General features: G+C 33.6%; 1 protein-coding gene across 1 annotated transcript in view; it reads left to right on the top strand.

The window, feature by feature from the left end:
* Positions 1 to 16,278, top strand: part of CALCRL (calcitonin receptor like receptor) — a 104,679-nt gene that overhangs the window by 37,181 nt on the left and 51,220 nt on the right. The window lies entirely within an intron of this gene.

The raw sequence follows: 16,278 nt of genomic DNA, 5'->3' as shown, positions 1-16,278 counted from the left end.
CCGGGAGGCGGAGCTTGCAGTGGCTGAGATCTGGCCACTGCACTCCAGCCTGGGCCACAGAGCAAGACTCCGTCTCAAAACAAAACAAAACAATACAAAAAAAAACAGTACCCTTTTTACTTCTTGAATTCAGATCTCCCTAGAAATACTGAAAGAAATGTACTGAAAGCACATGGAGAAAAAAGACAGTTGAGGTAATCTTCAAAAAATTAAGATAAACTCTATCAAGAAATGGTAATAACTTAATATCTCTATATAACTATAAATAAGACACTACTCTGAATACTATTACATTGATTCTTGTTCATGATTTTATGTGCTATGTTGATAACATTATCTGCTACGCCTGAGGAGTTTTTAGGTGAAAGAGCCTCACACATTACTATCATTGTTTAGTCAAACAGATAACTTATCCAACAGCAGCAATCTATAAGGTAGCAAATGACCCATGATATAATTTAGTGTTACAAGGATGAATTGAGCCAGTTTAAATCTCTTTCAAAATTTTAATTAGGAAAAAAATTATTTAGTGATGGATCATGAAATGGGATACCTAGATAAATGCTAAGATGTAGAATCGGTGTCAAAACATAGGATAAAGGATACAGAATTAGGGCCATTAAATATCATGAGGTATTGCGACAAGGACAGGAAGAAACAGATAGAAGGATTAAGCCAGAGGAGTAGGGGGTGTAGTAAAGAATTACATCCTGAGTGGAAAGAATTAGCACCTTTCTAACAAGAGACATTGAGGACAGAGATGCAGAGGAGGAACAGGGATCTGGAACAGTAATGGCACAGGTTTAATGAGAGTGAAGTTACTGAGAGAAGGTCTTCCTGTATCCTTCCAGTTTTATAACTGAGTTTCAGTCTGTGTGAGATACTGCTCTAAATCTTTCCTGATTTTCAGAAACATTCTTACGTTTCCTATTTCCGCTAGTCAGGATAGCTTGAGTGGGTGTCATTTCTTTTAAAATTCATAGTCTGTGTGGAATGTTCATGATTTTTCTCTTGCAGTGGCCCAAAGACAAGAGAAATGGTCCACAGGGTAGACATGGAACCGAGTACTGAAAAGGGGACTCAAGAGCATGAGCAGCAGTCTTACTATGGCATCTGACTTGGGCAACCTTCGCAAATTCACTTATCTCTCTGACTCTTCTTTCCCCATCTATGAAGTTAAATATTTAAGCGAAATGATTACTGTCTCCCTCTAATTCTAACTCTTTCTGGTTTCACACGAAAAATCTCATGCTTATTGTATTAAGCTGAGCTTCACAAAATATATGCCTGTATCTGGAATTTAAATCATAGACTATTATCTGAATTATTCCAGCTAAGGGCAGCCTCTGTTTGATACACTTTTTAAAAACTTTTTTAAAAAATAGCAGGTCGAAGATACAAGTGTGAAGAGTGAGACTTGACTCAAGCCTCAAGGCTCTAAGGCTTAGTCTAATACAAAATGGAATATTTAAATACTGTAAATAGCTTTCAGGTTTTAAAGTCTAGGACATCTCAAAATATTTGTCCTTTGGTGACTAATTCCACATATATCAATAACTAATTAGTTTTTATTGATTATTTTCTCTCAACTAGTACTATTATAGTTACTATGGATCATAAATATGTTTTGTTGATTGTTTTCTCTCAACTAGTACTATTATAGTTGCTATGGATCATAAATATGCTTTGTTCTCTGCAAACCTACAATTTGGTGAGGAAGACAAAATAAGCATAGTAAGCATTCAATTTATTTGTATATAAGGATTTGTCTCTCTACATTTTCAGGGAAGGAATTATCAAAGAAAGCTGGAATACTTAGGGTTATCGAAATAGAAGTTCCAGGGAGAGGGGAAATCTAAGCTTGTCCTTAAAGAAAAAGTAGGAGAAAAAGAGACAGAGGGAGAGAAAGAGAATTCTAGATAGAAGAGGTAACATGGGCAAAGACAAAAGACAGGGAAAAAAAGAGTGAACATCACATGGGCATAGCACTTACATCTGAGGATTTCAACGAGACTGAAACATTCATTGTTTTATTTAATATCATATGTAATTATATGTGATAATTATCAGTTGTTATATTTTAAACTTTGTAAGTGAATCACTCTTTTTACCTGACTGTTGCTCTACCTATAACTGTTATATATTTTACCAGTTAATTTAATTATGTCTTCCCTTACATATGAGAAAAGCAAGAGAATGAGATAAGATTATAATAAAAGACATTGTAATTTACGTGTCAAAAAGACAAACCTAGGAGAAGATAAGTCCCCTGCAAAAAATAGAAATGATTCTTTCATTTGGCAATTCTGATAGAAAAACTCTGCAAAGTAATTGTTAGTGGCCTGACCTTGACATAATCCTCTTTATTTAAACTATAACTTGTATGTTGACAGCACAAGGACTGACACACAAAAAACTGTGATTTGTATTTCAGTAGATGTAAAATACCAGAGAGGGAAATCCAGAATTGCTTAGGTCACATTTACATCTTAAGGGAAGTGAGAGTTATTTGGCATTTGCAAAGACTGGAAATTTGCTTCTAATTATGGAGCTGGACATTGATTGAGGCTGTATTGTGTTAAGCTATGATGTAAACTGAGGCTTTCTCTGCATCTATGTAACTTGGGCAAATTATATTACTCCTCTAACCTCAATATCTACATAAATAAAATGTGGATAATAATATTATATTTCATTTTATATCCTATATGTGACTGTTACTTGAAACATTGGAATGAGGAGAACTCAGAACATTTTCTGGCACACAACACTCAAAAATGTTAGGCATTACTATAATGAAAATTTCATATTGGATATCATTACCTGTCATCTAACAGGAGGAAAGGAAAGCATCATATCTAAATTGGGACAGCAACATAACAAATATTTTATTTATGTACATATTTTATTTGTAGGTTGGACTCTTTTGTCTACCAGGTTTTATTAGGATGTGAGTATGGGAAAGTCATGTAATTAGAAAGTTAATTTGCCTAAGAAAGTTAATTTGCAAATTTTTGTCTAAGAAGGTTTCTGAATTTCTCAATAGTAGGCAACCCTACTCCATTCTTAATTATAAAAATAACTTTATATTTAAAAAGTATAAATGCATGGCCACATTTTAAACCCATCACTCACTTCTTAGTGTAGGCAGCAGCATGTCATACTGATTTTATTTAAAATTCACTTTGCATTAAGAGGAGTTGTAATTATTAGCTGCCAAGCCTGGAAGAGACTGAAAACATAACCTTTCATTTTTCATAATATAATAGTGCCTAAACTCAAAGTATATATGTGAATCTTGGCTAAAAAATGACATCTGACTGACATCCTATTCATGATATGCCATCTTCCATCACCCTAGCTGAAAACAAAATCCAAAAACGTTTCATAAATATATAAATAAACATGAAAATAGCGCTGTGTTGCAAACTGTAATGTTTTGTTTCATGTATATTTGAAGTAAATTACCAGAAAAGATTTTCTATATTTTAACTTTGGCTTTCAATACTTAATGTATTTGCATTAATATATATGTCCTGGATGTAATAATAATGACATTTTTTCCCTCAGAATGATAGAATTAAAGAACAAAAAGGACCTTGAGAATCTAGTCTAGTAACTTATTTTACAAATTAAATAAAAATAATCCGAGGCCTCCAAAAGATAAATGGTGTGATTTTGCTCAAACTGTGTAGAGTTTGCTTAGTAACAGAAACAAAGTTAATATATAGAGGTGGGAACACTAGCAAAGCTTAATGCACCATGCAGAAGAAGTCTTAGAATCACACCTGTTGCTGCTGGAACCAGCCTCAATTCAGTCTCCTCTGTAATCCCGAGGTTTAGTTAAAATTAGAACCTGGATTTATTCATATTCAATGTAGTGCTATTTGAATTTTTTACATGCAGTATGTTACCTAAATATGTACTTGTTGCTAAAGAAAGATTTAGTATCAATGCTTTGTATATTTAGCTTTCACTGCACAGCAGTCCTTACCTTATGCCCAAAGACTTTTCATTCTTTTATTATTAAAATTGAAGTCTTTCTCTCATAATATGAAAGTCAATGTCAGCACAAATTTCTAAGATTAATAGGCAAAAATACACTACTAAAATTTTGAATATGCATTATTTCTGAATTAAAAGCAATAATTTATTTGAAATTGTTTACAATGTTCCCATTTTAACTACCACAATATTATTATTGCCTACTAATTTTTTGCTTGTTTTTTTCAAAAGTGGGAGAAAACACTTCCTTTGAGTAGTTCAAGTGCTTTTCCTTATTTACTTTACAAATGGACAAAACAAATTATCTTAACCAGTCTTTATTCTCCCTAAATATAGGTGGGTTTTACTGTGATCAGACTTCATAAAGTATTAAAACAATGTTAATTATCATCACTATGGATGCATTTTTGTAATGGATAATTATTTCATTTATTTATTCATTAAAAAACTTAATGAAGATAAATGAATACTAGACAATCCCTTGGGGAATCCCAATGATTAAAAAAGCAATGCCCTCAAATAGCTTTTACCTTTAGCGGGGAAGATAAAAAAGAAAATAAAACAACAACAGACCTAACTTTATCTAGTGTGATAATGTGCTGTTAGAAGGCTCGTACAAAAGGTGTATTCGGCCTATTTGTGCTGTAGGCATAAGGTGGAGGGAAACTAAAGAAGTTATGACTTCAAATAAGGTTTCTTGGGAATGATAGTTTAGGCCTAAAAAGATAGATAGTAGACTTCACAAACACTACTAGCATTACTGTACAAAATAGTTCTATTTTTTCCAAAATTCTGCTCTTCATACATCTAAATGATTTTTCAGATCGTTAATTTGTGTGTATTTAATAATGTTGATTCCATCACTCCTATTCTAGTAGGAAATAAACCAAGTAAGACTGTCCTTCTGTCTTCTTCTTCTTTCTCTGTCTCTTTTTCTCTTTCTCATATGTACACAGCAAAAAGTGACCAAACCACATCGTTTTTTCAAACAATTATTGGATCTTTATTTTGAGTGCCAACCACAGCATTACCAGGAATGGTTAGTTACAAAGACCATAGATAAAAAATAAATAAATATACAGCTAGATTTCTCAATACTTCCTTTTCTTTTATTTTCTTTATGTATTTGCCTTTCCCTTTTTCTCACCAACTGGTGCTCTACATCTTGTAGAGATAGAATTCACCTAAGATATGTTTTATGATGACGATTTTTTGTAGAAACTTAAGTTTGAAATGTGTGTTGAATATTCTGTACATTTACACTAGTACATTTACTTCCATTTTTTCAAAGAACATGTTTGCCTACAAATAATTTTTATAAAAGAGAGTTAAAACAAAATATATGCAATATTAGAGGCCAATACATTATTTGAGTTGCTCTTGAGCTTAAACAATAATTTTAGATGATGGACTGATGTTTTTCACATACCACATATCAGGTTTGTGTTTCTGTTTAGTTGGTTGGTTTTGTTTTGTTTTGTCTTGGTTGGGAATGGCGGTTGGGTGGTCTGGTGTCAAGTTTTGACAAGTCATTCTGAGTAAGGTGATAAAGCCCAGCTGCTTCAGAGCCCCATATTGGTACTATTTTATATACTAGCAGACACAACATTGACTTGTCCCAAATGGTTAAAACACATGCACATGTAAATGCACACACACACACAGACACACACACACACACCTCTACATACAGACAACACATGTATACACACACAGGACTGAAATAGTCCAATGGAAGTACTTCATAAGGACAAAATTTCTGAAGTGATTTCCCTAGTTATTGCATGCTAAGTATCTCAGGAACACAGCAGCCATTCCTCCAAACTACTAAACTTTCTGCTGAGCTTAATTGTTGGCTGCAAACTTTTCTTTCTTTCTGTTTCAGCCATTTGCATTTTATCTCCTTGCACAAATTTATCTCCAACTAATAACCTAGTGCTAATTCCAGGTAATGAATCCCACACCTTTAGTTTAACTGGTTTTCCTCTTCCTCTAGGAATTGATTAAACAAATACAAATCAAGAGTTATAATGCAAATATGCAAGTCACTTTAGAGTCTGTGTTTGTGACAAGACATAAATGTCTTCACCTCCTTAACAATACTGTCCTCTGGATGATGAGAAAAGATGAGAGACTTTAACACTGGTGTTTATTACCACTCTTAAAAGGGAGGGTTAATATATATTTAAAAGATACTCTGTAACAGAGCAGAGTGTTATGTATACAGAGACAATTAGTATTGGTGAGAAAACAAGTGATTTTGGAAATAGTGCCCATCCTTATTCATGCTAAAATATGTTAAAATCCTACCATGCGTTCATGAGCTCACAAAGCCTCCTTTACAGAAAGCTGGGAAAATTGGCATTGTTAAATGTTCACATACAATTTTACTCAAAATTATAAGTCTTCTAACTGAGGCCAATTAAAGCAAACCAAGACACTCCATTTCTGCTACACGGGGGAGACCACCACTTACTTAGCAGTTATTGCTTCCTAGTCCTTGTGACACAGAATTGTGTGGGTTATTACATTTAACCCCCACAATATACTTATGAGACATGTATTACCCCATCTTAACAGCTGCAGAAGGTAAAGCTTACAGGTTAGGTTTCTACCTACTTTCCAGTTAGTAAACACTGCAGTTCCACAGCTGGTATCCAAACCCTAGTATCCAAACCCGGAGTCGCTCCGTGTGAAACCTGTGCTCCCTGCCTTGTGTCTGTCTTTCTACTGCTCTTTTTTTCCCTCTGGTACAAGTCCCTACTGCTATTATTTTTCATTGTTGTTATCTGCTGTCTAAAGCAGCATACTATTCAGACACCCATACTGACTCCTGCTCCAGAAAGCCTCATTCACGTGAGTTTCTAGCCATAGCCTCCACCAGTGTCCATCAGATGGTGTTTCTTTTTTACCTACTTTCGTCATGTTTTTTTTCTTTTGAGATTGCCATTGTTACTGCACCTCAGAAGGAATTAAGTGAGGAAACTCCTCACTGCAAAGACAGACACGCATGGTAAACTACAAGCCAAGTTGCAGTTTGAGAAAAATACTCCAGCAATGCATGGGATTCATTTTGAAATAACCAAGGTAGACCTCAGGATGTTATGGTTATGTGTTTTCTACCAAAAAAAAAAAAAAAAAGTGTTTATGAGATACCTAGGGAACCATTTCATATGATTACTTTTTAAGATGATTTTAACTTTTATAAAAAACTTTATTTTCTGTAGTGACATTTTTCTCTTTGTTAGGAAAACAAAATCTTACTTTGGTGGACAGATTTTTCACTAGATGTTTTGATTTAATAGAGTAACTTTTAAAGATACTATTGCTTCCTTAGGTTCTTCAGTGTATTTCATATTTTGATAAAAATGCACTGTCTTAAGATTCGGTGAGGGAGGGACAGTCACGTTAGGAAAATGTTTCACTGTTGTTGTTAAGGTCTATTAAACTCTGTCAAGCGTGACAGAGCTTTTTTTTTTTTTTTTTTTTTTTTTTTTAAAACACATCCTGGTCCAGTTAAGGCTGCAAATCAGAAAAAGTGCTTGGCACAACAATTTAGCAGGAAAGAAAGCTATTTTAAAAGTCTTTTGGGAACATGTTTGTGAAACAGGAAAAAACATACAATTGAGTTGATAATAGCACTTGGTAAAGGTTAGGCTCACTGAAATGGATTTGCCATCTTTTTTCACAGAGAACGTGTTGTTCTTAAGCGGCAGTTCTCACTTAAGCACAGCTTAATTCAGCAAGGAGCTCCTTCCTGTGCAACTTCTTTTGCACTGGAAGATCTATTTTTAAATTATAACCCAGACTTAGTCACAGGAGTAAATGATTAAAAATAAGCTGTGTTTGGTATGTGTAAAATTACAGCAGTTCATAGAGTGCTTCATGGTACTTTGTCTAGCAAATGTCTGAAGTCACATTTCCAGGTTTCCACTCATTAATTTCCCCAAAGACCTCAAGCTTCTCACAGGCCTGTCCTTTTACCTCTAGTTATACAGCTGCGCTGACTTCTGTACCCATGCCTTTGTATTTTTAGTTCCTTGTCCCCAGCTAACTCTACCCTTTATCCAGTTCACCTTTGTTACTCACTCTGAATTCCTTAAACACGAATGTTTTGAAATATGTTATAATTCAATTGCAATACACATGTTTTAGCATACACTGCCTTTCCAAACAAAATGTCACCTTTCTTACAAATGTGTCCTATGACGATGGGTGTGAAACTTCTATTTCAAGGCCTTCCTTTGCTGATCCGCAGAACTGTAAAGAAAAACCCTCCTGGACAATTTTTTTCTTCAAGATGTGTGAACTGCACTCATATATTTCCCTACCATCCCTTTTATTCTATGGTATTCCCTATAGTAGTGATCGGAACCCACTCAGATACCCACAACTGAATTTCAGGAATCCATCTACATTACTTGCACTTGCTAAGCTCTCACATCCTTATACATGAACCTTTTAAAATAACTCTGATTTTTAAATATTTTTCTGCATCATATCAGTTTAAGGCTTCTGTAACAAATTGCCATAGATTTGGTGGGTAAAACAACAAACATTTATTTCTTACATTTCTGGAGCCTGGAAGTCTGAAATCCGGGTGCCAGCATGGTTGAATTCTTGGTGAGGGCCCTCTTCCGGGTTGTATCTTCACATCGTCTCTCCTTGGTGCATGCCTGCCGGCAGAGAGATTACCTATCTCTTCCTTTCTCTCTTTATAAGGGTGTTAATCCCATCGCTTCGTCTAAACCCAATTGCCTCCCAAAAGTCCCACCTCCAAATACCATCATATTTCATATTTCTAAAATGAAAATCTTGTCATATGGCTCTACTGCGTAATTTTCCTACAATTGTTATTCATTTTATACAACAGCATTAGTAAATATATGGAATACATGCCATTCGTTCTCAGGAGGCTGCCATGGCAGACATCGTTAATGAATCAGGAGACTCTGATTCACTGGACTAGACTAATTTTGACATTTCTCAGTGTAGCAGTTCTGGCTGCCACTACCAGTAAATCAGAGTAGATATTCCAAACGAAACTATCTATCCTAGAGCATTAAATCAAAACTCCTCAATACAACAGAAAGTACCATTAATTTGCTTTTCTGTCTTATTGGAAAGCCTTATCCCTCATTTCTCATGTATCCTGTATCTCTCAAGCACGTGGTATGTCCACACTCTACACATTCCCTACGTAGATGTCTCTCTCTCCGTCTCTCACACACGCGCACACACACACACACACACACTCACACACATACTTCCTCCATGTAAAATGCATCATTTCAGCTGATCAACTAGACACATAAAATTTTATTGGGTACCCATAATACTTTATTACTCATATTTGTACATATCATTCTCCCCTACAAAGTTTTAATTGTCTCTGAAAACAGAAAGTTTAGCATTTCTGGATCCCTAAAACTTAATAGAACTTTTGGAGAATATGAGGTTCTAAATAAATGTTTGAATGAATGAATATATTAATATAGTAAAAGGTACTAAGATGGAGTTATATCTAATATTTGTAAGAAATTGAGACACACTAGAGAAACAAATTGTAGTATATCAACATTTTATTTGCTTTTAATAAAAATAACAATTTTTTAAAGTGTGCATTTATCTGAGACACATATATTGATTTTTCTTCTTCCTCCTTCCTTCCTTCCTTCCTTCCTTCCTTCCTTCCTTCCTTCCTTCCTTCCTTCCCTCCTTCCTTCCTTCCTTCCTTCCCTCCCCTCTTCCTTTCTTTCTTCCTTCTTTACTTGATTTCTTTTTTCCATGTTTAGTTTTCTTTCACCATGTAATAGCTCCATAGAAGAAGTATAGTTAGGATGCAAAATTTCTAACCTAGGTTAAGTTCCAAGAATAAACCGAAGTTCAACATTTTTTCTTGCTAATATTTCTCTTGTATTTTTTATGTTTCTATTTGTAATAACACAGTTAAAATGTCACAAATCACAAATATAATAAAATATCTACATTTTTGTACGTAAATTGTCAGTGCTCCACTCATATAAGAAATTAAAATCTGTAAAGTGAAATCACTGACAGGAGAAAAAGATAAACAATTATGGATCCTATCTAAAATTAAGGGAAATTTTCTAAGTATGTATATAGATCTTTTCTCTCAACTATGTACAATAGTCATTTTTATAAACTAAAATTTACTTATCAAAGGAAAGACAATATTTTGTGCATGAATGAAACATTGGTTGTTGAAAATAAATTTCAAGAAAAATGTATGTGTTTCAAATCAAAGCAGTTCTATATATATAAAATAGAATCAATTTGTTGTTGAACATGAAATAATGTATTCAACTGAAGGAGCAATTCAGAATTTACATGCATGATATGCTGTGTTAGCTAGGCAGGTTCTTTGCTCAATGTGTTTTGTTTTACAATGTGAATATCATCTCTCTCTTAACTAAAGAAGGCAGGAGAGGTAAGAGAGAAGACTAAATGATCAGTGTTAAGTCTTTCCTTAGATACACATGCCCTTTTGGCACTTACTTTTTTAAAAAACAGCTTTACTAAGCTATAAATCACATACCCATACACTTTATGAGTACACTCACTTAAAGTGTACAATTCACTACGTTCACTACTTGGGCAATAGGATCATTAGAAGCCCAATCCTAAGCATTGCACAATACACCCATGTAACAAGCCTGCACATATACTCTCTGAGCCTAAACTATAAAGGAAAAAAGAATACAATTCGGTGGTTTTTATTTATTCTCAAGATAGTACCATCATTTTAGAACACATTCATTACTCTGAAAAAAATCCCTGTACCCATTAGCAATCACTCTCCATTGCCATGCTCCCTGAGTCCTAGGTAACCCCAATACATCCTCTATCTTTACAGATTTGCCTATTCTGGATATTTCATATAAATGGGAATCATACAATATGTTTCTTTTTTTTACTGTCTTTTTTCACTTCGCATAATGTTTACAAGGTTTATTCATGCTGCAGATAGCATGCATTAAGTACTCCTTTCTTTTTATTGCCAAATAATATTCCATCGTAGGGAATATATCATATTTTGTTTATCCATTCACAAACTGATGAATGTTTGAGTTATTTCTACTTTTAATTATTATAAAAGATGCTAAGAATATTCATGTGCAAGCGTTTGTTTGGATATCTGTCTTTATTTCTCTTGAGTTTACACCTAAAAGTGGAATTGCTGGGTCATATAGTAACTCTATGTTTAACATTTAGAAAAACTACTAAGGTGTTTATCAATGGTTTACACTATTTTACATCCCTATGAGCAACATATGATGGTTATAATTTCCCATATTCTTTCTTACACTTGTTATTGTCTGCCTTTTTTATTATAGCTACCCTAGTGGGTATGAAGTGGTATTTTATTATGGTTTGGAATTGCACTTTCCTAATGACTAAGAATATTGAACATCTTTTCAGGAGCTGATAGAGTATTTGTTAGATCCTTTGCCCATCAATCTTTTAAAAAAATTGACACATAATAACTTCATGAGCTTACTGAGTATTTGTTAGATCCTCTACCCATCATTTAAAAAAAAAAAAAACTGACACATAGTAATTGTACCTATTTATGGGGTGATATTTCAATAATACAATGTGTAGTGATCAAGTTAGAGTCGTTAGCATATCAATTACCTCAAACTTATATTGTTTTTCATGTTCAAGGCATTTAAAATCTTTCCTTCTAGCTATTTGAAAATATAAATTTTTTAAACTGTATTTACTCTACAGTCTGTAGAACACCAGAACTTATTCCTCCTATCTAGCTGTAATTTTGAATTCTTTTACCATCCTCTCCATAACACTCTCTCCCTGTTACCCACTCCAGACTCCAGTAATAACCATTCTACCCTACTTCTATGAGATCAACTTTTTTAGCTTCTGCATATGAGTGAGAATATACAGTATTCATCTTTCTTTTCTGGGCTTATTTCACATAACATAATGTCCTTCCAGCTCATCCATGATGCCACAAGATTTCATTCTTTTTATGGCTGAATAGTATTCTGTTTTGTGTCTATATCACATTCTCTTTATCCATTCATCTGTTGATGGACACTTACGTTGACTCAATATCTTCTCTGCCCATTTTTTAATTGGGTTGTTTTTCTTTTTATTATTGAGCCAAAAGCTTTATTTCTATATTCTAGATATAAGTTGCTTTCAAATATGTGATTTGCAATTTTTTTCTCCCATTCTGTGTGTTGTCTCTTCGTTTTCTTGATAGTTTAAACACAAAGTTTAAAATTTAGATGTCATCTAATTTACCTGATTTTTGTCACTTTTGCTTTCAATGTCATATCTATAAAGCCAGTGCCTAACCAGAGGTGACAAACATTTACTCATATGTTTTCATCTAAGAGTTGCATTTACTTTTTGAGCTGGATATGAGTATCTCACCATAGGTAATATTAGTTGTGGATTATCCAAGAGCATATACGGCTAAGACTATTTCATATTTAGAAAAAAAATCACTCCATAGATGTATTTGGATAAAAAAGTCAGATTTGAACTCCTATTGGCTGGGCATGGAGTATGCTTCAGGTATAAACAATGATGTTCTTCTTTTGTGAAAAAGAAAACAATCTGTAAATATCTAGATTACAAAATGAAAAGGTGCTTGAAGTCATCTCATTTTACAGGTCAGGAAATGAAGACCCAGCAAAGTGACTAACTTAAGAATATTCAGGGCATTCAATCACAGTCAGAATGCAAAAATGGAGCCTTCTTATTCCACACATAGTGATTATTCCACTACACTGCTCCAAATAAATCAGTTAGGCACACAATGTAATTTAATGGCAATTTGTGAGCATTTCTAGAATTGTATCTGCCTTCAAATATGGCCAAATTAAAGGGCTCTAATGTTATTGGATTCTCCACTAATCCTCAGCTCTCAGCTGATTGCCTTCACTTGACCGCATTTTTTAACATTTTCTCTGTATGATAGGAAGATGCATGAGAATAGTCTGATATTCATACCCTACTTGCTTTGCAACCCCAGCAGAAAGAAAAAGCTTCCCTAATAACAACAATACAAATGTCTCAGGGAGAATTCCAGTGGTGTTGCTTGGACCACACATGTCCATGACTAAGCTAAATTTAACCAGGGGATTGTGCTAGTCTGACCAGATTTCAATCAGTTCCTACTTCAGTGATCAAGAGGTCTCACTTGAACCAGAGAGAATGGATTCTCTATAGGGAAAAAGGTTCATTTTATTAAGGGAAATAAAGAAGATGTGCTAAACAGACAGTATCAGCAGAGTTCCTCTACCTCCTAAAAGTTGGCATGTGCTAGTAGGTGCCATATAAATTTTATTTTGAGAATGATTGCAAAACTCAATGTAACAAGAATATCATAACTTTGCTTATGGACTGGTATGTAACTTAAAATTATAGCAGAATTGTATATTTTCTGATTTTATTGTTGGAGGGAAAAACAAAACAAAATATGATTTCACATAGCATTTGACTCCTGACTTTGTGGACGGAAAATAGGTATACAGCTCTTATTCCAAAGAGCTGGAAAGATGTGTTTTGTTTTAGTGCTCTTTGAGCAATTAATTCTTTCCATGTTAGATCTCCTGGAGGGACAGTGTTCCATCAAGTACAAAGCATTTTTTTCAGGCTCCCTTCCACCTTTAACTAATTGGCCTGAGATTTGGCTGCTTGCCTCTTTCAAATAAAAAGAGGGTGACCAAAATCACCGGAAAATGGCTAATTATGCCCACAATGGGAAAATTAGTCCCACGAGTAAGTACTTTACAGTGTAAAGTGAAGTCCCAAACTTAATCACAAAATTATCTCTCTTTAATAGTTATTCAACTGTTCAATCTGGAATGTTCATTAAATAAGCAAGTAAGCATAGAGTCAATGTTTTCTTTTGTTGTTCCAGTACAGTGTTAGGAAAGTCTATTATAGCCAATTTAAAATAAGTGAAACAACTCAAAAAGTCAAATACTGCATGTTCTGACTTATAAGCGGGAGCTAAACAATGTATACACAAAGACACAGAGTGTGGAATAATAAACATTGGTGGTTTAGAAGGGTGGGAGGGTTGTAGCGGGGGTGAGGGATATGAAATTATTTAATGGGTACAATGTATATTATTCAGGTGATGGTTACACTAAAAGCCCAGACTTCACAACTACACAATATATTCATGCAATACAAGTGCACTCATACCCCTTAAATTTATACAAATAAAAAAGAAAAAATTAAAGTAAAATTTGGGAGGTTCTATGTCTTATTTTTAATTGGCTTAGCATTATATTCTTTAAGAAGTCAATATGTGATTACAGTGTTATAAAAAATTTGCTAGAGCTTTGGGTTATATATAGGCTCAGTGTTAGTAATTGTGTAGTCATATTAACTAGATTGACATCTTATTTGGGAATATACTTATAATTCCCTTTTTTGATATTTTCATAACTACTTAAATGACAGAATAAGGAAATAACCATATTATTTCTGCAGAAGATAAAAAAACTCAAGATGCATGTGACCACCACCTCGAAATATAGTGTTAGTTTTCCACATACAGTGCTATTGAAATTATAGCAAATAAATGAAAATATGTATAATACACTGACTTATATTTACAAAAATTTTAATGTGGTATAATAATAAGTAATATTTAGTGAGGTCTAAGAAGTTTATATTATCTAATTTTATTTTTGCAATAGCTTCTTGTTTAGGAGTTATTTTGCAGACAAGAAAACTATTCTTAAAGAAGTTGTTTAATTTGCTAGTGTGTGACTGAGTTGAATTTTAAAAACAAGAAGTCAAACTCATATTTATAACCACTACAACTACTGTTTCTATTTGTAACTGGCATTAGACATCATCCCTTCATTATGTGAATTATTAAATATCAGTTGGATGCTACTTTAAAAATTTCAGTATCTCTCTGGATAAAGAAAAACTGTGTCATTAACCAGTGAGACTATATTAACAGCATATGCTTCCTTATATATGAATTTTAATGTGAATTTTAATAGTTATAATTAACTTTAGGCATCTCTTCAAAAATAAAATACTTTCTAGAAGTTTTCATGAGAGTTTTTAATGACTTTTAAAACTTGGCAATTTCTATACCAGGTCATCCATAGGAATTTAATGGCTTAAATGTAATAATTTTCTTTTTTTGAATTACTTTGTTGAGTTTAGGCATTGTTGAATCATTTTTTAATGTGTCTTATAATTTCGATTACTCTGTATATTTAAAAGTCTTGGCTTAGTGACTTTCTCTTAAATGCAAAGAAGATAAAAACTCAATGTAGTCAAAATTCAGAAAATGTTAATTTCTAGTCCTATGAGCATTAAGCCTGTTCCAATGATGATGGTGATGAGTTTAGCTTAGGGTACATGAACTTACCAGATTCCATTCTGAGACATCTGGAAAGGGGACTAATGAAGAAGTGTGCTTGCTTTTCTAATTTGGGCTTTTTGCAATGGAGATGAAAGAACTAGACTTTTCTCGAACGGCCTTTCAAAAGTAAGAATAACTCTGAAAAGAGGCAGTATATGAAGAGGTGAGAGCAAGATAAGTGATTTTTTTTTCTTTTATTTACTTCTTTTTTTGGTCTAGATATCTTTTTACTGAATTCTCATGTAATGAGAGAAAAATTATCTAACCAAATGGCACACTTTTTCCCCTGAGCTATTAGGTAAGAGGAGACATACACAAAGTCTTCCTGAGCCACAGGGAAAACAAAAACAAAAACAAAACAGTGTCAGGAGAGATTTGGTTTTAAGGATATTTTGGCTTTACGTTACTTGGATTAAAAACTGTTTCTATATAACAATCTTTTTTTTTCTTTTCATATAAATTTTGAACTCTTACCCAAGACTTAATCCTTTTACCCTAATGCTTTGTTTGATGAGTAGGAAACACCTGGGAAGGCATGGAATTTGCCCAAGTTCGATGAATGACAGAGGTAGGAGTGAGGAAGACATTAACTTCCTGTTTTAAATGTTGATAAAATCATCCCTTGCTAGAACCTCGTGAATGAGTTCTACGGAGAGTGTTTGAAATCAATGAAGTAAGCCTCAAAAGCAGTAGAATACTGTTTTCCAACTTGATAAATACTTTTATCAAGGTCAGAAATCTTAACTTATATCTCACTTCCTTCACCGTACCAAACTAGGTAAAAGTAGATGCTCAATAAATAGGGTAGAATAGCACACTTAATTTCTAGAAGAAATTTTCTTCATTTTAAAATGCATTTTTAAAGTGCTAGAAAATGA

Source organism: Piliocolobus tephrosceles, chromosome 11, assembly GCF_002776525.5.
Source record: "Piliocolobus tephrosceles isolate RC106 chromosome 11, ASM277652v3, whole genome shotgun sequence".
Lineage (NCBI taxonomy): Eukaryota > Metazoa > Chordata > Mammalia > Primates > Cercopithecidae > Piliocolobus > Piliocolobus tephrosceles.
The sequence above is the reverse complement of the archived record's forward strand: the minus strand, read 5'-3'. Positions and strand labels throughout refer to the sequence as shown.